This window comes from Echinops telfairi, unplaced genomic scaffold, assembly GCF_000313985.2.
Source record: "Echinops telfairi isolate 266 unplaced genomic scaffold, ASM31398v2 ScPeMD7_53;HRSCAF=182, whole genome shotgun sequence".
In the NCBI taxonomy this organism is placed as follows: Eukaryota; Metazoa; Chordata; class Mammalia; order Afrosoricida; family Tenrecidae; genus Echinops; species Echinops telfairi.
Genome location: NW_022103951.1, coordinates 18,109,707 through 18,133,689, shown reverse-complemented (window position 1 = coordinate 18,133,689; position 23,983 = coordinate 18,109,707). Strand labels below are relative to the sequence as shown.

General features: G+C 44.0%; 1 protein-coding gene across 1 annotated transcript in view; it reads right to left on the bottom strand.

The window, feature by feature from the left end:
- Nucleotides 1-23,983, bottom strand: part of MID1 (midline 1) — a 229,617-nt gene that overhangs the window by 205,385 nt on the left and 249 nt on the right. The window lies entirely within an intron of this gene.

Sequence of the window (23,983 nt, the reverse complement as noted above, 5' to 3'; positions counted from 1 at the left end):
CTCACTTAGATTACTGCTTGTTTTAAGACAAGCCGTTATGACATCAGACACTATTCTTTCTGATAGCCAGGCACCATCTGGTTTCTTCACCACATTCTACTTTAGCAACCATATCTTCAGTGAGCTCTTCATGAGGGCGAGCATCGAGTAGGACCACAGACAAGTTATTGTACTGATATACTTGTCTTAGTCTCAAAGGTGCCTTCCAAGTCCAATCAAAACAGTGGTTTCTCATATAACCTTCCTCTAGTTCTTTAATGCTTCCTCCCCCCACTATCTATCATGACCCCAATTCTACCTTACAAATCTGGCTAGACCAGAGCATGTACACTGGTACAGATTAAGAGTTGGAAACACAGGGAATCCAGGACAGATAAACCCCTCAGGACTAATATTGAGAGCAGCCATACTAGGAGGGGAAGGAGAAGGTGGGGGGAGAAAGAGGGAACTGATCACAATGACCTACCTATAACCCCCTCCCAGGGGGGTGGACAACAGAAAAATGGGTGAAGGGAGACATCAGTCAGTGTAAAGACATGACAAAAATAATAACATAAATTATCAAGGATTCATGAGGGAGGGAGGGTGGGAAAGGGAGGAGGTAAATGAGGAGCGGATACCAAGGGCTTAAACAGAAAGAAAATGTTTTGAAAATGATGATGGCAACAAATGTACAAACCTGCTTGACACAATGGATGGATGGATTATGATAAGAGTTGTATGAGCCCCCAATAAAATTATTTTTTTTTTAATGCAGTGGTTTCTGAGGGGATCTGTTATGCCAGTAAATCCGAGGCAGAGAATTTCATTCACAAAGTGAGGGCCATATTTTTGGGTATCAACGGGATCATCTTAATAGATTTTTTCTCAAATGATACCAGATGGTCATGGGGAGTTATTATGAAAATTTTCAAGAAAGTTGAAAGCTGTATTCATGAGGAAAAGGCCAGGAAAGCTGTGCTGTGGTGTATTTTTACACCGTGAGAGTGAAGTGCAAGGGTAGCCCGGGCTGTTGTAGATAATTTGACTGAGGCACTCTTACCCCACCCACCCTCCAATCCTGATCTAGCCCCATTCAGACATCCTTCTGCTCCCTAAACGGAAAGACCATTCTAAAGGAACACACCATCTGAGTCCCTTAAGGATGCTAAAGCTGCCACTTTGATATGCTATACACCAAAGGGTGCACAATTCCTCAGGAAGGGTCACAGAGATGAAACACGATCTTCAGAAGGGGGCAGATGTCAATGGAGGATGTGTTGAGAAACAATACACCGACATGCTGATAGGTTTACTTAATAAAGGCTTCTATTTTTTCTATTATTTTTATAACAATACCTTTTGACTTACCCTCGTATACAGAACAGAGCAAACCTATAGAAAAGGGAAAGTCAGAGAGGGCAGAGAGAAACTTTAGAGACTTTAATCAGTCTTTTCAGAATGATAAAAAATATTCCATGTAATCAGATGAGGGTACCAGGATGATAAGCATAAGAAAAATCACTTGGGACTTCAAATCGAAGGGTAGAAGAATGAACATACAATTCCTCAAATGTTTGAGTTTGTAAGAGAGCAACAACAAATTGCCTTTCATGCAGTATTTTTCATGATGTGTTCTAAAAAGAAAAAGAGCAAATGGACTCAAAGAAACCAGGAAACAAATCCAAGAGAAAGGCCAAGGAAAATGATGGAGATAAAACAACAAAAACAAACAGTTCTTCCCACATCTCCCATGATATGGGTTGAGTAGGAGCTACCCACCCTCATCTCCCAACATCCAAGCCTAGCCAAGCACATATACTTTCAGGATTTTCTTAATTGGACCTAAGAAAAGTTCGGCCTCTCAGGATGCACGGATGATGTTAGCTCAAGAGCTGAGTGACCAGAGTTCTTGTCTTGTCAAAATCATTGGCTCAAGGGACTGTTGAGAAGGAGAAAGCTCATTCTACCAGAATTCTACACCTGACTCTCAGCTGCCCTCCCTTTGTAGCTTGCAAAATTTGGTCACAAATTCCTTCCCAATCAGGAATCTGTCCACACCTTGATTCTGGGTTTTGCCATATGACTTTTATTGACCAGTCAGCCAACATGAAGCAAGGAGAGGCTTAGAAAGGGTTTCTACAGCAAGTGCTGCCTTTCCTTGCTGATGGAACCCCTCTCTGGATGTATGAAGTGGTTTGAGCTAGCTGCTTGGCAGATGAGAAGACCATCTAGAACCGAGACCGTGTAGACAGCCTATCTTCATGCATACTTCCTAGATCGATCAGCTCCCAGAAGACTTTTCAAATGACCACGGCCACATGTGTGACCAATTCCAGGCTATACCAGCTGAAAGATGACCCAACAGAGTCCAGCTAATGGCTGACCCACAGAAACATGACCTACTGATTGTTTCAAGTCACTACGTTTGGGGATTATGTACTAGGCAAAGCTCTCAAAACTCAAACTCACTGCTATTGAGTCCATTTCGATGACCCTAGGGGACAAGGTAGAACAGACCTGTGGGTTCCCAAAACGGTAGGCAGTTTCCTACTGCTGACCTTGCGGTCAATGGCCCAGTGCATCACCACGATGTAGCAATGGATGACGGATTCCCTGCTCTCAACGCCCCCCTCCACTCTCACTAGAAACAAATCTTGCCTTTTTCCTCTCAAATAAAACCGGGTTCTGCCATTTACAACCAGAAGCCCAGGCCAAAATTACAGGGCTTTCTGTGCTTGTGTCATTGATCCATTAATTCAGTTTATTCTGTGACTTGTACTATGTCCTTGAATCTCAAGCTTCCCCTTCTAACCTCTAGGTTGCCGTTACCCACCTATGTTTTGTCCTCACAAACTGCTGGAGAACCGTCTCCTCTTTCCAGCTTGTGCCCCAAACCTGCCAGGTTGGACTCCTTCCCATGGCCTTTGCCAAGGGTCTGTACCTATCATTTCCTCTTGGCTCTTCTCAGTGCCAACTGCTGGACAATGTGACTCTCCATCTGTTCCTGATTCCTGGACCTACTGCGACAATGTTTCACTTGTCTGTCCAGACTTCCTCCAGCGAGTCAGGGAGCTATCCACCTGACAAGCACTGACAGTCAGCCTCCTCTCTCCAGGGCACCCTGTTCCATGATCACCCATTTCCTGAGGAAAAGCCAGATCTAAGAAATTGTGTGAATCATCTCTATGGATATTCATAGTCAGATGATAAGTTGTATAGAGGTGACTCAAATCCACTGCCATCAAGTCGATTCCAACTCAGCAAACCTACAGGACAGAGTAGAACTGCCCCTTTGGGTTTCTGAAGCTAGAAACCTTCACGGGAGCTGACGGCCTCATCTTTCTCCCAAGGAGCAAGTGATGGAGTTGAACTGCTAACCTTGCAGCTACCATCCCAACTCGTAACCCACCAGGGAAGACCAAAAAACGTGCTTCCATTGAGTCAATGCCCACTCATACCCTATAGGACAGAGTAGAATTGCTCCGTGGGTTTCCGAGACGGTAACTGTTTAAAGGAGTAGAAAGCCTCGTCTTCCTCCTGCCATGTAGCTGGTGGTTTAGAACTGCTGACCTTTTAGATGGCAGCCCAACTAGTAACCACTCTGCCACCAGGTCTCAAGTAGATGGTAAACTTGTTTTAGATAAGTCTATCTCTTCCTGGTAGAATGCTGGCAAAGGGATCACAGGGACTAGTGGTTAGTGCAGCACTTGTGGTGTATTGGTAGGCTGTGCAGTGGCTTCTCTACAGTTAATGTGCAAACTAGGTTAGGGGCCTACTCACATGCCTCTCCAGGTTTCTGTCTGGTTGCTTCTCTCTCACACTGACCCTAATGGAACAGAAAAGATCTGCCCCCATTGAGTTTCCAAAGCTGTACTCTTTACAGAAATAGACTGCTGCCCCGTCTTACTTCCACAAAGCAACCAGGGGTTCAAACCACCAATCTGTAAGTTAGCCGCTGTGTGAACACTTTAGCCACTGTACTGCCAGGGCTCCTTCATATTCCTGTAGGCCTTACTGTTTCTGTGCCCAGTAGCTTGATGCCCAACTATGAACCTCTGTCTGTTCTTGACAGGGGGCTTCTTCTAATGCTGGAAACCATTTTACTAGCAGACGGCAGGCCAGAAATGCTCACCTCACCCCTACCCTTTGTAGCCCTCACCTAGTACTAACCTCAGTTGACATATGCATACCCCAGTTCCCTAATCACTTGGGTAGGACAGGAGTTGTTTGACACCAGCTCCCAGAATTCCCTGGCTGGCTTAAGCTGCAGTTGCCCCCAGCGGTACCTAACTTGATCAGGCATTTCTTGTGGCTTCCCTTCCGGCCCAGGCTTTTCTTCCTTGAGGAAATTACTTGCACTTGAATTTTTATTTCAAGGTCTACATACAGGAGACTCTAGATCAGTGGTTCTCCACCTTCCTAATGCTGCGACCCTTTCTTACAGTTCCTCATGTGGTGGTGACCCCCCAACCATAGAATTATTGTCATCGTTACTTCATCACTGTCATTTTGCAACTGTTCTGAATCAGGCGACTCCTGTGAAAGGGTCATTTGACCCCCAAATGGGCCGTGACCCACAGGTTGAGAACTGTTGCACTAGATGAGACAATAACCCGACCTATTGAATGCCTTGTGGAACAGGGGTTGTGCCTATGATGGTGGTAGTCATCATTTAGGATGGGAAAGAGCATAATATGATGATGATGATGATGACCAGAATCAGCCAGCCATGTGGATGGCAAATAGGATAAAGCTGCCCCTAAGCCCTACTGGTCCTCCATCCTGATAGTAGAGTAACTGAACCAAGGATGGGTACAAGGGAACGTTTTGGTTACCATCTGAGTCATCTATAGCATGGTATCTGTCACTTTGTCCAGGATTCATCAAGGATAAACTTCTTGTGGAATTTCATTTCCTGTACTGGGGAGCCCCTACACCACTCTTTTATCATTTTATTGGGGGCTCGTACAACTCATCACCATCCATCCATCCATCCATTGTATCAAGTACATTTGTACATTTGTTGCCATCATTTTCAAAACATATTCTTTCTATTTGAGTCCTTGGTATCAGCTTCTCATTTTCCCCCTCCCTCATAAACCCTTGATAATTTATAAATTATTATTATTATTGTCATGTCTTACACTGACTGATGTCTCCTTTTACCAATTTTTCTGTTTTCCATTCCCCTGGGAGGGGGTTATAGTTCGATCATTGTGATTGGTTCTGCCTTTCTCCCCCCACCTTCCCCTTCCCCTCTTGATATGGCTACTCTCAAAACTGGTCACACCTACAGCATTCTTATGCAGATTTGGAGGGGAAAATAACTCTGGTGTGATTATTTGTCTAAGACTAAAGTACAAATTACCAAGATAACTAGGGTGCTTAAAGAACTACGTTGAAATGGTTATATACAATCCACCTGTTGGTTGTAGGCAGAAACCGAGTTTAAGTGACTTGTCCTTATGAAAGTTCTATTGTCAAATGCCTTCGGACTTCACTGACTTTTTTGAAATTAGTACATAAAGAAGGTTTGGATCTGAATTACACAAGACATCTGGGTGGTCCAGAAAATTGTGAGTCTGTACTTGTATGTACGAATGAATATTAATTATTTGCACTCTCCATCTTCGGGGTCTGTGAGTGATCACGGCTCTGAATTAATTGGAGAAGGACCTCTACATAAATCCACAAAGAGTGGAAATGTTCTCAATAGTTCTGAATGATGATCTTTCTGGGGGTGGGGGGAACAATTTCAGCATCTGAGAGGCAATGCGGACCATCTGAATAGGGCTTCCTTTGCTTGCAGCCAGTATTTCAGTCATGACTTTGTCAAGGGTTCTGTGATTCTTCAAGCATGAAAGGCAGGATAGGGAATCAAATCCTCTCTCTCCTTAATAGGGAACATCTTAGAACTGCTTCAAAATTAGCCTTGGCTCAGCTTAATGATATTTCTCCATTGTTCAGCAGCGGCTCACCAAATCCGCAGCATTCAGATGGCAGCCCTGCAACTGTGAAAAGCCATGAAAATTACAGGGCATGGGGGGAGTGGGAATAAAGATGATTCCTCTTCCTCCCCAGGTCCATGAAAAGATTCCAACCTGCTCAGCCTTTTGAGTGGACTAAATACGAGAGGCAACCCAACTCAAAGGACACACCTGATGCTCACAGTGCCCAATGGAACGCATTGAATGGTATGACGTGGGGCCAGAAGCCTCAGGCTGGAACCCAATAGCCCCACTGAGCTAGAGAAATCATTTTAGGGGAGAGCAGGGTCACCAATGAGAGGAGACAGGGCCCACACCTCAAGGACACCGCAGGAGTTGACCCAGACTGCCAGAGCACTCGACAAAGATTTGCCTTCACTGGATTGAGACAAGGACATTGTAATGACTTACAACTGCTCTAATCCCTCACCCCTCCACTCTGCACCACCACATGCCCATTTCCAAACACCTCCAAATAGCACTGTGCCATCCAGCATCGTCAGTCATGCCCTGTAAGCCATCAAAAATGCACATCAAATATGGCACTCCAAGCTCACCTATAATATCTCTCTCTCTCTCTCTCTCTCTCTCTCTCTCTCTCTTTCTCTCTCTCTCTCCCTCCCTCCCTCTGGTGTGAACAAGAGAGCTCCCCAACTAACCCTCTGGGAAATGAATCTGTGGATCACAGGAGCAAACAGAAGTTCTGCTGGTTCAAGTTCTCCCCATGCCATGGCGCAAGGGCGGAAATAATTGATGGGGTCTCATTGGCAAGTCCAATTTGATCTTGCAGTGCTTGGTGACCCCTGAGGTCTGTGGCTTACCGAGAAGCAGGGAATAGTTTGGGTTGTTTATTACCAGCTCATAACTAATTTATGATGAGTATGGAGTCAGGTGCACAGAATCCAATGCTCATCCATCACTGCAGGCAGCCCTCAGCATCAAGGGATGGCTACTTCCCAGAAGTCAACAATGGACCGGGAACAGAGGTGGGGAAAGGGCACAACACTGTATCTATGCCATTGAGGTCTTTCAGAGGAAACAGCAAGGTATCAGACAAAAGAATTTCCTTCCTACCAAGCCAGACCTACTCCTGAGGTTCTCTAATGATCTGCTAGAGGCGAAATCCCACTGAAAGCGGCAGAGCAAGACGGCATTCAACTGTTCTCACTCCCTATTCAAATCATGCTCTGGGGTTCCTCTCCAATTTGCCTTCTTGGATAACATTCCTATTCGATCGCAATAGATTCAGACTTGGAGAAAGCATGATGGCTTAAACCAAGGGGCTGGCGGGTTTTCTTAACGGGACACGTTTATCTTGCCAGGCAATGACCTTCAAAGGAGGAGGGAAGCAGTGGCGCTTAATTCCCATGCTGACAGGCCTGCGTGTGTGTGTGTGTGTGTGTGTGCTGGCGCTATCTTTGCGAGCAGAGCATTGAGTGTGGTGTGCGTTTCCGTCTGACTTTCTAAAATGTGTTGCATTATACACACATGTTGATATGTCATAGTAAGGAGTGAAAAGTGCAAACACTGAAAGGGCCGTTGATGACCGAGTTTCCAAGCAATCCCAAATGGCTTAGGGATGGCTATTCTATTCCTGCGTTTCCCCCGAGTTCCTGGAGAGTGTTAATGGTCGGCTGTGACCATCCACAAGAACTGCATTTTCCATCCCAGCCTCAGATATCTTCCAACCCCTCCCACCCCTCCACCGTAAGCTCCCCCAGTAGCGACACAAAGCCCACTCTCACCAACCAACAGAGGAAGGAAAGATAGGCCGCGCTAAGAAAATCCCAACCTGAAAATCTGAAACAAGCCCTGGTGGCATCAAGGAATGGCTGGACATAGTCATAAAGAGGGTTTCTATCGGGAACTTTTTTTTTACTGTCTCAGGGACAACACTGAGACGGTGCCACATTCTGAAACGGTTGCTATGGCAAAGCGTCTTGTTTTATTGACTGGGGAACACATTGTTGTGCTAAAGTCATGTAAATGACCACGACACAAAAGAACCGGGCCCACAGCAGCCCCTGCTCAATCACCGCGGGGCTGGGTCTCTTCCCCTTGACATATGCCATTTACGCAGCCTGGGAAGGCATTTCTTTCCGACAGCTTCCCTCCCAGCGTGCTGTGAATCGGCTTTGGAGAAGCTCACCAGACCTTCACATCTTTCAGCATCCATTCTGCAGGGGGGAAAGAATACACCAACCCCAGGCCCCTTCTTTTGTCTTAAGGCCAGGCTATTTCTATTCAAAATCTGGCATTTTCCACCGCTTAGTGCACTTTTTTTTTCCCAGGCTGCTGGTATTGCCTAATATTGCCCTGTTCTATCCGTTTCTGTCACTTAGCAAAATAGGAGAGATTCTCCTTTGTTTCCCACTTATATCTTAAATATGTGTTTTTAATTACGTATTTTACTACAGCATCAATTCGCCCTGATTAGATATAATTACAGGAACAAAATATGCAGAATACATTTTAATAATGCCTGCCACCTCGAAGGGAACAATGAGGAGCTAATTTAATGATCTAAGTGTTGTTTGAAAGCAACTGGGAGTTTTAAAAAAATAGTGATATATTTTGAAACAGAGCTTATTAGTATTTTTGGATCCCAACGTTAACTAAAAGGCACCAAGATCAGTGTTTCAATGCTCATAATTAAACAAACCAACACTTAGGGCAATATTTGTTAACACGAAGAATCAAATTACACCCTGCAACAGTAAACACTTGATTCAAGGAAACATGACCGACTGTGGCACTATAGACGAGATGCCAAGCCCAAGTCCTATGGGAAATTTACCACTGTAAAAACCGACTCTGATAGTTGTGTGTCAATGTCAATATCCTGGATTTGACAATATACTACAGGTAGGAAAGATGCTATCAATGGAGGAAACGTTGTGACTGGTCCACGGGCACTCTCTGGGCTAGTTTGGCAATCTCTTGTGTGTCTTCAACTATTTCAGCACAAAAAGTCATTCTGATTTCCAGGCCAAACCAAGATGCATTTTTCTGCTTGTACGTGGAGAGGAATCTGCCTTCTCAGTAGAAAAAAAACCCCACTGCCATTGAGTTGATTCCACTCTGGGGGACACTATGGGACAGAGTAGAATGGCTCCCTGGGGTTTCCAAGGCTGTAATTTTCAGGAAAGGAACAGACAGCCTCCTCTGTCTCCCACAGAGCGGCTGGTGGGTTTAAAATGCCAGCCTTGTGGTTAACAGCCCAACCCTTAATCCACTGTGCCACCAAAGCTTCTCAGCTCATTATGACTACAAAACCATATACCATTGTCTCCAGGCCTTGCCATCCAGAGTTAAAGGAGGGTGGGACTAATGAGTGGACTTTCGCAAACTAACATTATGTTTTCCTCCAATTGTCAACTCCTTTGGAACAGAATTCTGTGAGCAATGCTGACTGGGGGCTCTATTGACCTTGACTGCTTTAGATGCGCTGCCAGTTGTTGGGAAATCAATACTCGCTGTGTCCATACATCTGGCTGTGTAATTGGATCTCTCACTTTACCTTTCTTGCTAGTTTTTCAAAAATACTTGGTGGTTCAAACTCTAGTTAGCTCTATTCCTCCCCTAGTGAAGTTTAGAAATTAAAATGTATAATAGAAAACAGACCTCAAGCCAACACGAAATCTAATGTAGATGTCTGTTCCTGTTTCATTAGGGTGCGAGTGTGAGTGTGCGCGCATGTGTGTGGGGAATCAGAGCCTCTTCTAATTCAATGCAAACATTAATACATTAACTATATATATTATTGATATGTATAATCCACTCTGCTGGCCATTTATGAATCAGCCTTTGCCTTTCTGTGGCATTTTTAAAGATATCATCACAGACTATGTCTTACTAGCATTCGATGAGCTTGCTAGTGGTCGCTGCCATTATTCCCGTGGGACAAAAGGGCCGCTAAATTCCAAAGAGGTCCAGCCATTGGCTTGATCTTGCACAGCATGCTACTGATGAGATTGCAGATTAAAACCCAGATTCTGCATCCTGGCCCCAGTCACTTTATTCTGGGCTACACATCTCTAAAGTCACCGCTGAACTTAAAAGATCTTGTTTTAGACTTTCTATCATGCTACTGGGAAACAACATTTATTAAAATAACGGGTGCTGGCTCTCTCTTTTTAAACTATGACAATTTGAAGTATCTGGGGACTTACTGGAAACACTTGCCTTTCAGAATTTTTTTTTCCTTTCTAGCTTTCTAATAGCTTAGTTGGTATATGAGAACAATTTATATAGGATGCAATTCGTCCATTTAAAATGTACAAATCGATACTGCTTTTCACAGGCTTTGCAAGCATCACCACTATCCACATTTGATCAATTTCACCTCCCCTACTTTAACCATGGCATCACCAAGGTAGTGCCTGCCTTTCTCTCTCAGGCCTAAGCAGCCTTTAATCTCCGTTCTAGTTCTGTAGATTTGCCTCACCTGGACAGTTCATTGTCACTCTTTATCCCCACCTCACCCCCCACACTCAGCACTAAAAAACCCCACCCCATTCCATGGATTCCAACCCATTGTGACCTTATAGAACAGAGTCAAACTGCTCTGTGGGGTTGCCAAGGCAGCACATTTCTTTCTCCTTCAGCTGGTGTGAGGGGTTGGAACCCCGAGTCTTCTGGTTAGCAGCTGAGCACTTTAACCAGGGCACCTTTCTCTCTCAGCCCTAAGCAACCTGTATGGTGCTTTCTAGTTCTATAGACTTGCCTAACCTGGTCAGGTCATACAAATGCAATCATACACTACATGGTCTTGTGTGACTGGTTTCTTTCACTTAGTAGAGATTAGGACTTCGCTACTTTTTAGAGTTGAATAATTTTCCATTGTGTGATCACATAGATAGACGGCACTTTTGTTTATCCACCCCTCAGTTGATGGACAATTGTGCTGTTCCCTCTTATTGGCTATTATAAAAAATGCCGCTGTGACTCTCTATGTATGTGTACATGTTTTGTGTGGACACATGTTTTCATTTCCCTAAAAGTAGAATTTCTGGCTGTAGAATAGGAAACAAGAAAATGAAGGAATTTAACATTTTCTTAATGATACCTCCAGAGTATAGAACCAGCTTAGGGAGGAGAAACATAAACCTTTTGGTTGCAATCAATATCCCCATCTCCACCAAAAAAATTCACCTGGCCAAGCTGAAAAAACAAAAATAAAAACTTGGAAGTTTTTATTTTAAAAACACCCCCAAACAAAAGTAAACCAAGCGAGTCAACCAAGCAGCCCAACAGAAACTCACACCATCACCCTTGGTATCTGAGCTGCCATCAGTGGCCCCTGAGAAGTGCAACAGTAAGAAATAGTTAGATTATGCGTACAGTTGTCAACAAGAAGCTTGGGGGGCTATAAATACACCAACACCCTACTCCTCACACCTGCTTCTTGCCCACAGAAACATAACTAGCAGTCTCCAAAATAATACAAGTAAATCCTTTACAAACTTTTATTATTGCAAGGATTCTTAAGTTTCTGAACAGGGATCAATAGAGACCTTAGCTTTTAGGAGCAATACCTGCTGACGCCTTGGCTAGGTGATCCACTTTTAAAAACTGGCTAGTGCAAACCCAGTGGATCACCACAAAATATTGCCTGGTAGAGTCCAGGAAGATGAACCCCCTGGGTTGGAGGGCGCTCATGATAGACAATGGCTGCCACCATGAACTTGAGAGTGTCAGCAAACATGCTGATGGCGCAGGACCTGGCAATGTTTCTTTCTCTTGTACATGACACACCAAGAGGCAGAGCTGACTTGATGGCATCTCATGATAGGAGCCCTGGTGGTGTCGTAGCTACTACGCATTGGGCTGCAGTTGGAAACAAGCAACAGCTCCTCAGGAGAAAGATGGGGTGGCTTTCTACTCCCATAAACAATTACAGTCTCAGAAACCCACGGGGCGGGGGGTCACTAGGAGTCAGCATTGACTCCAGGCTAGTGAGTTTTTAAGAAGCTTGACCCCCAACAAATGAAGGCCAAGTCTGGAGGTGAATTTTATGGGTACGTGGACACGCAGACTTGGCACCACTTCGTTGAGTTCATTGTGAGCAGGCAGAGGGATGCTCCCATCTCCTCGGCGGCCAGGGGTAATCAGGCATTGTACATCTTCACCTTGAATTTGTTCATGAACCCCATCAGGCCATGCATTCAAGTTGTTCTTATATGTGATCCACGTGGCCAGATTTCAGCGAATCAGGTACAAGTCTAGAAGGAAAAATGGTGTGGTGCATTGATCTTATTCCATCCCCAGTGTTTCACTCTCAACTCCTGTCACCAGACACATGTCCTGGCAGGGGAACAATCTCAAGCAGAAAGAGCTGGAAGATGTTAAGTGACGGTGGAAGGGCTGAAGAGGAAGAAGAAAAAAGTGAAAGGCGGAAAGAAAAAAAAGAACAAGACACTGAGTATGACATGACACAAAGGTCACAGCGGGAGAAACGTGGCAGAAAGCAGGAAAACAAAGAAGTAATGAGGTGAAGCCCTTGTGGTGGAGGTGTTAGCAAGGAAGACTCCCTTGGGATCACCCTAATCCTCACTGGGGTCTCTCTTCATCTCCCTGGATTGCAAAGTAAAAAAATCGGCTATGCGCAAGTCGAATTTTCAAAAGGTTTCAAAGCTTAGCCGCCAATTCCAGCAGTTTGTACCTTTGAAAAGGAATCCAGATAGTGCAGTGGTTAAAGCATCTGACTGCGAACTGATAGATCAGCTGTTTGAACCCACCGGCTGTTCCTCGGGAGTAATGTGGTAGTTCAATTCCTCCAAGATTCACAGGTTTGGAAAATCCCATGGGACAGGTCTACTCTGTTCTATACGATCACTATGAATTGGAACTCAATCTGACAGTAATGGGTTTGGTTTGAGGGCATATGGCTTTGAAAACTAGACTTGAAACTCAAAATGCTCTCCATAAATTACAGGCACTATTACACGGAAAACAGAAGAAACTCCCTCTAGGTTGCAGAGTAACATGCAAGTGAAAAATCAAAATACTTAAAAAATAATAATGGGAGAAGAATTAGCCAACCTAGCTAGCTAACCAAGAGTAAGCACTGATTGTAAAAGGAAGCAGAATGTGGCAGTAGGCTATATTGGATATCTATCCTGAGGAAATCTTGTCATTCAAATGACTTCAAGAGCGCTACCTAGTTTTGAGCTCCACAATTAAAGAATAAGAAATAAATCATAAAGCAGTTTAAAGAGTTAAAGAAAAGGAACCTCGGAGCAAAGAGTCAAGGAGCTGGAAACATTCAACCTGAAGAAAAGAAGGTTAAAAGAAGAAGAAGAAGGAGGAGGAGGAGGAGGATCCTTTCATTCTGGGGGTCAGCTACATATTGGAGGTGGCCAAATGTACTCCATTTTCAGAATGGCTGTTTAGAAAGGCAAGAGGCTTAAATAGGCAACATGAGGGCATTGGTTTAGGTCTCAGGAATTTCCTGACATGAGAGTTGGTAAATGATGAAATGGGCCCCTAAGGGTAGGCAGGAATATAGAATATTCTTCTCTAGTGGGCTTAGAAAATAGAAAAGATTCTCATATGTTCAGGATGACTTACAGACCTCACTGTCTAGACTGGAGGGGTGAGTGTATTTGAACATCCTAGAAGTACACCCTCGGGCACTTGGGTTTTATTTCTGTCTTGTGTATGCCACTTGCCTGGCCAAATTTCTCACGGTTCCAGGGCTTTCTACCAAATGCCTCGCCTGGCATAACACTTCAAGATGCAGTCATTGTGTCTGTGAAGAAGAGCACTGGGAAATATCTTTAGAAGTGCTGGAATTTGTTGGGAGGAAAAAAAAAGTCAGCTAGCCAAGATGCATAGGGGTGGGGGTGGGTAAGGCACCTCAGAGTGCATGCTGGGATTAGGGCTAATTAAGATGTTGACTGAATCTATGCTAATCATGTCCCACCAGACTCTGCTGGATTAGTATGTAAATTGGTAAACTCTGTTCTAAAATTGCCGTACCAGCTGAGGTCTAATTACTGACTAGACATAACAAATAATAATGGGATTTGTATTTTAGGATGTTTAATTATGGAAATACATGTCTGGAAAAAATACCAGTTGTAGTACACAAAAATGAGAATTCATAATGTTTTTCCCAAGGTTTATGAAATTTTACACCTTTAATAAGAGAACAGAGGGCAGGGATGTGTGTAGGAGTTCTTTCAGAGAACTTGCATTTGTTCAGGGAGACCGATTTACAATGATTAATTCGCTGCTTGAGTAATTTCCCCAAAGCTCCTCAATGCCTAATTGTTTAGTTGCTGATACACAGCATCTTGTGAGCTTTCAGTTCTATCACCAAGAGAACTGGAACTCATCCATAAAGAATAGAGAGATGCGATAGATTTAACTCAACTACTCCATAGCATGCATCATCATGGAATTAAAAGCAACCGGCCAACAATACTTACAGGAAACAAAGTCCCTACAACAGTTTCTCTTAATGAAAATGATCCCGTAACATTGAAATCATTAGATTTATCAATCAGAAAATGGTCCGCCTTATTCAGAAGCAAGAGTGGGTACTGCATGGCTTTAAAGGCAAACAGCACCAGAATTCCCTGAATGGGTATCTTGAGAGAGAAACTTCTTTGCAACCTCTGATTACATCATTCTGTGATCCACCCTTTCCGAAGGGTACCAGCAGCTATAAACAAAGTTCCCGACTGAATTGTAGTAGCTGCTTCCATTGGCCTGCCATGTTGAGATTACCCACATAATTTTAAAGGCTTATGGAAGATCATGAAATCTTTATTAGGTTTTACATCATAAAATAAATTATTCATGTTGGTCTAATGCATACTGATATCATGCACCCCTTCTGCCCACATTTAGCTAAACAAATCCTATTTGCATATCATTTTTATTTTAATTTAGGACAGTTTTGTTATGAAAATATAAGGCTTAAATGCCTATTATGTTCCAATTATGTCCCGATTTCCCACACTTTTCTTGGGTCCATACAGTGCATTACAAATGAGGGAAAGTTCAAATCATTAAGGAAGATGAATGATTTCCTTTGAGAAGCCGGGGAAGAATGAGTGCTCTTGCTGCTGTATTGTGAAGGGACAGGCATTGTCAAGTAAGCTTCTGAGGGCAAGCTTGGGTTGGCAGTAGCTTCAAGCCATGGAACCGTAATTTGTTGATCACGTTTGTTCATGTGAGGTAGCAAGAATAAAGCAGGGCTTGTAACATGGTCAATTCTGCAGCAACAGTAACAACAATTCAAAATTAGGTATGGGGCTCCATAAGTGGAAGTATATGCATTTATGTCTACAGGAAAGCATATCAGAGGATATCATGTGTAGGTACCGATGTGTCTATAGGTCTATGGAATACATGTTTGTCTATGCTACATATCTATCCATGAATATAATCAAACACGTAGGGGACGTGGTTATGGAGACTTCCTAGACATGGAATTGGTGTACTAGATTGAAGGGCTTAAGACTATAGCTTTGTGAGATAACTTAGTCAATTGGTATAAAGTTAATGTTCTACACCATTTTGGGGGTAAGTAGCACCTTGGGTCTTAAAAGCTTGTGAGCTGCCATCTAAGATACAACGACTGGTTTCTACTTACCTGGAGTAAATGAGAATGAAGAAAACCAAGAACCTAGAGCGACAGCAACTATCATTAGGGTTCCTGGGGGATACAGTGGGGGTGGGGGTAAAGGGGAGCTCATGTCAAGGAGATCATGAAAGAAGAGAATGTTTCGAAACTGATTGTCGTACCAATTGCACAACACTGCTTGATTTGATTGAACTCTGGAACGATATGTTATCTGATTGTGGAAAAAAACAAACAGAAACAAACCAAAGACTTAAAGAAGAAACTAGTCTAAAAGCTTAATAGCCCACAGGAACTCTGGTCTCTTCAAATCTGAAACCAGAGAAACTAGATGGTGCCCGGCTATCACTACAGACCTTTCTGACTAGGCACAGAAGAATGTCCCTGTTAGAATGGAAGAAAAATGTAGCACAAAACTCAAATTTTAAAAAACGACTATATTTACCAGGCTCTTATAGATTGGAAGAACCCCTGAGACTACCGTTCTAAGATATCGTTTTAGCCTAGAACTGAAACCACTTCTAAAGATCACTTTTCAGCCAGACATTAGATTGGATTACAAAATAAATAGTGCCACCCATGAGTCATGTGTCCTTAAACAATTAACTCTACTAGACCAGCTGATCAACATTTACCGGAAAGCAAAGATGAGAAGGCCAGGAAGTTAGAGCAATAGAAGCAGACCAAGCAGAAGGGAAATAATGAGAGTCCTGACACATTGTGAAAATGTTAACCGATGTCACAGAACAACTGGCATAAAAATTGATAAATGGGACCCTAACTCACTATGTAAACTTGCATCTTAAAAAATATTGAAAAAGTCCTCACAGAATGCAGCCTTGTGGTCTGGAACTATAGAGATATAGATATCGTATGACTGTGACCCGAGGGCATATGATCTTTATCATGGAAATTGATGCAACACAAAAATATTGAATTGAAGGCTCATGATAGTTGTCTTTGTAGACCTTATTGGCATATTGTGAACTGTATTAATTTAGGTTTCCACTATGCATCTTAACTTAAAAAAAATAATCTTAAACATCTATCTAGAACATACTAAGAAGTGCTTGATCCCGGGGGTGGATGAAAAAAAAAATCTGAACAAAAGTTTTCTTTCAATATGATACTGAGTTTCCACTTCAAGCACTGCTTTTCAGCTTGCATGATGGTATATTTCCGTAGGCAGGCTGTCACTGAAAACATTCTCCATGCTTTGTCCCAATGCCTAAGGTAAAGTGACCAGATGTCCCGCTTTTGGCTGGACAGTCCTGATTTTTAACATTTTTTCCCCGTGTCCCGCGGCGTTTTTAAAAAGTCTCGATTTTTGGAAAGAATGCACGACAAGCTAGGGTATACAGTTTTCGGCTGCCATGGGGCTATTTCGCCAGGATATGAGTTTTATCAATGGTGTCCCGCTTTACCAATGTTACAATCTGGTCGCCTTAGCCTAAGGGAACTTGTCAGCAGTGATGTTATTTACCCCTAAACTGAATGAGAACCTACTCTAAGCATGGGACTGGAGGTCTGGCACTCATGGATGATAATCCCAGCTCTGTGGCTTCATCATCATAAATTTGGGGAGAGGGCAACTTGTGGGGCTACAACTCTTGGAAGGCTCACAAAAAGTGTTTTACAAGCACATGTCTATGTACAGGACCTTTAAACACAGAAACATTGCTTTAGGACTCTTGAGGCACTTACATTTTCATTGAAAGGTCGTTCTGTCTGCTGGAGAGAACTCAATATCTTTTCAACACTCGACCAAGAACTAGAAACAAGGTCTGGTGGTTCCAATGTTGCTGGGACAGTCATGATCTTGTGACCTCACTTCCCTTCTCTCTGCCTCAATTTCTCCTTCTGTCAGGCAGAGGATGCCTCATGGCATCATCATTAAGGACGCCTGGAGAGTGCATAGCACATTGAGTCATTTGATGAGTGTACCTAATACCCCCTCCCTTCTTATGGCCTTGCTCCTGCCCACTCCCTTCTAAAGAAGGACCATGGTCTCATGTGTACATTTATCCAAAGGATCTTGGAGCCACATAGCTTGGGATCATCTATTTTTTATGTTTGCAATACTGTTTTCTCCACGCAGACAGAAATTCTTAGAGAGCCAGGAAATAAGATCTTTCTCAAATGCTGGCCTTTTGCCCAGGCCAATGCTCTCTACCAACGTTTTAATTTATTGAGGATCATTCCTTCCCTATGGCCAGAAGTCTTCAGGGATTTGCCCCAGCACAAAATCACAGTTCATCATGATAGCAGCAATGGTTATCCCTGCTACCCGCCCACCACCACCCCCATTGAAATATACCGATAGCGCTCATCTTAAGTGTCCTATCAAATTATAAAGACTTACTTATTGAGAGAGTAAAGTCTAAGAATTAAAACCATGGATCCTGGAGCCAGATTGCTGTTGCTAGCACCAATGGGGTTGGCCGACCACTTGTGGTGACCCCATGAGTAACAGGATTACAATGTTCTGATCAATAGCGTTTTCATTGGCTGATTTTGGAATTGGAATTGGTTGCCAGGATTTTCTTCCTAGTCTGTCTTAGTCTGGAACCTCTTTGGAAACCTGCTCACCATCATAGCCACACACCAGCCTCCACAAACAGCGGGGCCTGCACATGAGGTACCCTGGCTAGGAATGAAACCTGGGTCTCTCACGTGGAAGGCCTGATCCACCACTGCCCCTGGGAATCAGTCTTTCCTTGCCATCAAGTCAACTCCGACTCATGGCGACCCTCCAAGACAGAGAAGAACTGTCCCTGTGTGTTTTCCAGGCTGTCAATCTTCATAGGAACTGAAAGTCTCGTCTTTCTCCTACAGAGTAGATGTTGGTTCAAACTGCCGATTGTGCAGGGAGCAGCCCAGGAAGTAACCTACCAGGCCACCAGAGCTCCTTAATATCTCTCTAAAATGGTTGGCATGAGGATTAAATGTAATGTACATGGAATACAATTGAATGAGCATTCAATAAGTATTAGTTGTTGCTATTATTATTACTGGTGTAAGACTGGAGGAATGCATTTGAATTTCAGGGCTGGAGATGAATTTTGAAAGTACATCGACTTTCAAAGGACAAGCAAATCTGTCTTACAAGGAGTACAGCGAGAATGTTCTTTAGTGGCAAGGATAGCAAGACATCACTTCACCTCCTCCAGACCCTGGAGAAGGACATCAAACTTGGTCAAATGGAGGGGCAGGGAAAAAGAGGAAGGCCCTCGATGAGATGGACGGACACAGCGGCTGCCACAAGGGGCTCAAGCATGGGAATGTTGGGAGGCTGGTGCAGGACCGGGTGGAGTCTTGTTCTGTTGTACCTAGGGCCACTATGAGTAGGAATGGCCTCGATAGCACCTAACAACAATGACAACTATACAAGAGGGAAGCGGTGTTGCTGACCGCTAGTACTTTCTCAGAATCACTCATCCTCTTCACCTAACAAGATGTCCAAGTCACAAACGGCATCCTCACAGCTGCCCTGCCAACAGCTTCACTTCACCGTCTTTCCATCTTTCAAACTCATCCCCTTCCCTTCCTCTACAGACCGTCACCAACTCATCCCCTTGCATTGCACCTGACCTCCTCGTGGTCCATCATCTCCAGAGGGCTCTCTCGGCAAACTTTCTAAAACACAAGCTTGGGTGGTTTTCCCTCTCTCTCTATTTGCAATCTCTCTGAGGTTCCCCATTACCTTCAGCATCATATAATAAATATCAAGTAGCTATGAAGAGAGAGAATTGAAACAAGGCAGAATAATGGCCCCTCCCAAAGATGTCCATGTCTTAATCCTCAGAACTTACCAAATCTATGTTGCCTCCAGGGGCAAAAGCGACTTTGAAAATGGGATTAATTTAAGGGTCTTAAGATGGGTAGATTCCTTTCAATTATCCAGGTGGGCTAATATAATCACAAGGGTCCTTATAAAGGAAACCGAAGACAGGAGCCACCCGTCAGTCAACAGATGACGTGTGATGGTAGAAGCAGAGGTTGGTGTGATGCATCCACAAACTAAGGGATGCAGGAGGTTTCTAAAAGCTAGTGGTGGGTGGGGGAGCAATGGCCAAATTCGCTCCTAGAGCTTTCAGAGGGAATGCAGTCCTATGATACGTTGATTTTAGCCTGGTAAGACCCATTTGGAGCTTCTGGTCTCCAGCCCATAAGAAGTTTGTATTGTTGTAAGCCACTAATTTGTTATAGCAGCAATATGAGCCTGGCCCTCATTCTTTACGGTAGTAGAATACCTCATCTCTCTCTGGTGGAGTGGCTGGTGGTTTCGAACTGCTGATCTAGTGGTTAACAGCTCAACAGGGATCCCATAGGTCATTAGGGCTCCTTAATTGAGAGAACAGTGCTGACGAAATACATGTGATGAGATAGATAAGTTAGTGAGGATGCTGGGAATGCCCTACACTTATGCATTGCTACATTTAAAAGTTCTTTTTATGAATGACATGCCACAACTTTCTCTCTTTCTACTAGTAACACTAGAAGGGGGTTGGAGGTGGGGGGGGCATTTCCAAGTTTTCCACAACCCTATCCTTTCCTGGAGGTAACAAGTGAGGCCAAGGGAGTCTGGGTCTCTATGCAAATGAGGGATGAGAAATAAAGACATCGCAGATGTACTGAAAATGGAGATCCCCTCTGGATATGGGGTGAAAACGAGGGCAGATGGGACCCCAAACCAAACCAAACTTATGTCTCATTTCTCCTAACCAAACAAATCTAATCTCTTGCAGTCCACATTTTAGTCTCATGTGTTGTTTCTTTGACATTTTGAAAGCAGTTTTACAACATTTCCCCCATCTGTGCCTAACTTATTTTGTGTGCTCATAAGGGAAATCAAGGGAACAAGCAGAATTTTTGTCAAGGAGAATTCTCTGGAAACCTCAAGATAAGCTAAAGGGAATGGTTGGAACAGGATCTGAGAAAGGAGATGACTGGTGGTTGTCATTAGTCGACTGACTCCAGGCACCTCCATGTGTGCAGAGTAGAATTGCCCTCCAGCGAATTTTCCAGGCTATGTCCTTTTGGAAGCAGAGTGCCAGGTCTACCTTCTGAGGTGCCTCTGAGTGGGTTTGAACCACTAACCCTTGGACTAGTAGTTGAACATTTAAAGGTTCCTATCACTCACAAATTGGGAAGGAATTTAGGCCTGGTAACAGAGCGGTTCACTCACTGCCACTGAGTTGATTCCGATTCAGACTCATAGCAACCCTATAGGACAGGGTAAAACTGTGGGTTTCTGAGACTGTCACTCTTTTTAGGAGTAGAAAGCTTCATCTTTCTCCCGAGGAGCAGCTGGTAATTTCAAACTGTCGACCTTGCAGTTAGTAGTGTAACTCATAACCCACCACACCCCCAGGGCTGTAAATAGAGCAGTTAGAAGTGCCTTTCTGGAATAGGGGGCAGAGCTGAGTTTGCTCACTGACTAGTGGTCTGGCCTGATTTCGTTCGTAAATTCTATGTGCCTCAGTTTCCTAATCTTTAAACTGGGTAGCATAAGGCATGTTTTTGCAGTACTGTTAAAAAGGTTAAGTGGTAACATGTTAATGAAGGGGCCAGGGCAGTGTCTGGCACTTCATAGATTCAAGAAATATTTCTTTTTCTCCCTCAGATTCCTTTTCTTATCAGTATGGTTTTTAAATTATGCATATCTATGCCACATATCAAAGCCTTTTACTAATGCCACACAACAGAAAAACCTAATATAGCAAGAAAGAAATGAAAAAGAAGCATCACTTATAAGATGTAAAAATTAAGCTTAGTGAAAGGAATTTGGTCCACATCTTTCCCAATGTTTACACTGACCAGATGAATTCATGAGTAACCTCCCTTTTGCATTATTTAAATGCCCAGTCCTGAGAATAACACACAGAGGGGACTTGTGATATGTGAGGGGCATATCAGTGAACTCAGCTCCAAGTTCACAGTAGGCGATAATCGATTTGAACGCATCAATCATGCGAAATAATTAGTGTTCGCTATTGCTGCTGAGAAAGATGGGCTTTCTACTCCCATCAAGAGTAACAGTCTTGGAAACCCACAGGGCAGTTCTTCCCTGCCCAGTAGGGTTGCTGTATGGGTCAACATGGACTTCCTGGCAGTTCGTGGGAGGTTTTCTTGAGTTATTGCTGCTGAAGTCACATTTGTGATTAAAGAGCAGGAGCGTGAGTGGAGGAACAATCGCTAACATGGCAGAAGTTGGTCTATTCCTTTGTAATCTTGGCCAATGCTGCGCCCTAACCCCACCAAGAGAGAGTTGTCATCTCCAACCGCGACGCACGCGGTACTAGGAACACCAGGCACTCAGTCAACCCATGCCAGATGAAGGGGCTTCTCAGAAGGCCGTCATGGCAAAGGACCACCCGATGTATTTTACAAGATGAATCTGGAACCAAGAATCAATTCTAATAAACTCCATGCTCTCAGGCCCACGTGTTATGAAGGTAAATTGTCTTTGAATCCAGAATGAACATGCAGCAGAGAATCATGAATAATAACATGGCTTCCAACTGGACAACCTCCCAGGTGTCCTCTCAGTTCACAGATACACTGAGGGACTGTTTTCTTCCCCTGGGGAGCCCCGAACTCACTGCCAGCCTTCAGCATAGACACAGACAGTTGCTTGAACGTGCGCTTTCGGTTGAAAAGAGAATGAAAACCAAAATGGAGAAGGTACTGCTCTCTCTCTCTCTCTCTCTCTCTTTCTTCAGGCTCTCAAAGTCCCTGGGGGGTGCGAAAGAGCATCACACAAGTCCAAGAGGAAAGCTTGCCCCCCTGGAACTCACCCACAGGCAAAGCTGGAAGGTCAGCTTCTGCGAAGTCACAGCCTTGAGTTTGAAAATGACTCTCACCGGCACAAGTAACTTGATTTCAAGAATTACATAATAAAAAAAACAAACCCTTATTGGTTATCATTTTGTTGAAAGCCAGATATTTTCCATCGCTATTGTTGGTCTAAAGAGGTCATCTTGGCCCTGCGGAGGTAAGTCGGAGAAAAACCCAAACAACCCTCAAGACCTAATTTCAATGGACATAAAAGTTGCCACCCTAGCAACTGGGTGTGGAACCCCAGCACTGGGTGCATGTCTCTAGACACCCAACACCCGCCTTCAGGGCTGTGCTGAGAGCAAGGTTGTGGGTTTCCTTTTAATGAGTTGGGGGAGCTCTGGAAGCCATCTTAATTAGACAGCCTTTCCAACTTTCTCAGGGACAAACAACTCCAAATAATCCCCCTGCTCTGGAGGTGGGGGAGGGGCCGGAAGTTTGTTTTTCCCCCCAGGAATTTGGGTCTCAGCTAAGGGAAATAACTGTTCATGGAAGCAACAGCGGGCGGCCACTTATCTCTCCTCCACAACCCAACTCCACACAGGGGCTCCTCTCCTCAAGTGGAATTCATACACTTCTAAATGTTTCATGCTCACCTTTCCCAGGATATGATAAAAGGATGCATAGGAGGGGACTTCAAAATTGAATATAACGTATGTATGGATTGTTATAAGAGCTGTAAGAATCCCCAATAAAATGATCTTTTAAAAAATGTTCGGGGGCGGGAAGGGAGGGGAAAATGAGGAGCTAATACCAGGGGCTCAAATAGAAAGAAAATGTTTTGAGACTGATGATGGCAACAGATGGACAAATGTGCTTGACACAATGGATGGATGGATGGATTGTGATAAGAGTTGTGTACGAGCCCCCCAAAAAATGATTAAAAAAGGAAAACAAACCAAAAAGGAATCCTCCCCCCCAAATGTTCATTCCATTTTTCCATGAGCTGTTTTGAAGCTGCCCCCCCACTCCGCCCCAACTCACACAGGATACAAGAGGCTTCCCAAAGCTTGTGGGGAATGGAACAGAAAGATCATGAACTTTTTGAAGCCACCTCATGCATGTGTGTATGTATCCTATATATTGTCACCCGAATCCCACAGCCAATTCTCAAAATAGCAAAATACCAGTAGCATTAGGTGTGCCAAGAAGCCAGGCTTGCCACTGCGTGACTGGGCTGGTGCATCGGCACAGGAAAAGAGCCGAGTCTTTCCGAACTGGGGCCAGCGCCTTCACGTCTCCGCCTGGCAACAAATACACCATCAACTTCACCTCTGACTCCAGACCCCGCTTTGCTGTTCTGATGGGCGCTCGCCCCGACTTCCTGGATCAGCCCGAGGTTTCCATGGGCTGGAGCTAAGTACACAGCAGGTGCAGCAGGCCAAGGGAGAAGACCTTCTCCCCATAAACGGAGGATGTGGAATTTCCTACAAAGGTCAATTTCGCCCTGCCTTCATGCAGTCGGATCCCCAAACAAATCAAATTTAGATTTTTTAAATATACATATTCTATATTTCTCAAGTCCGGAGGACAGTGTCTGCACGTGTGTGTGTGAACGTGCGTGTTTTATGTCGGCGGC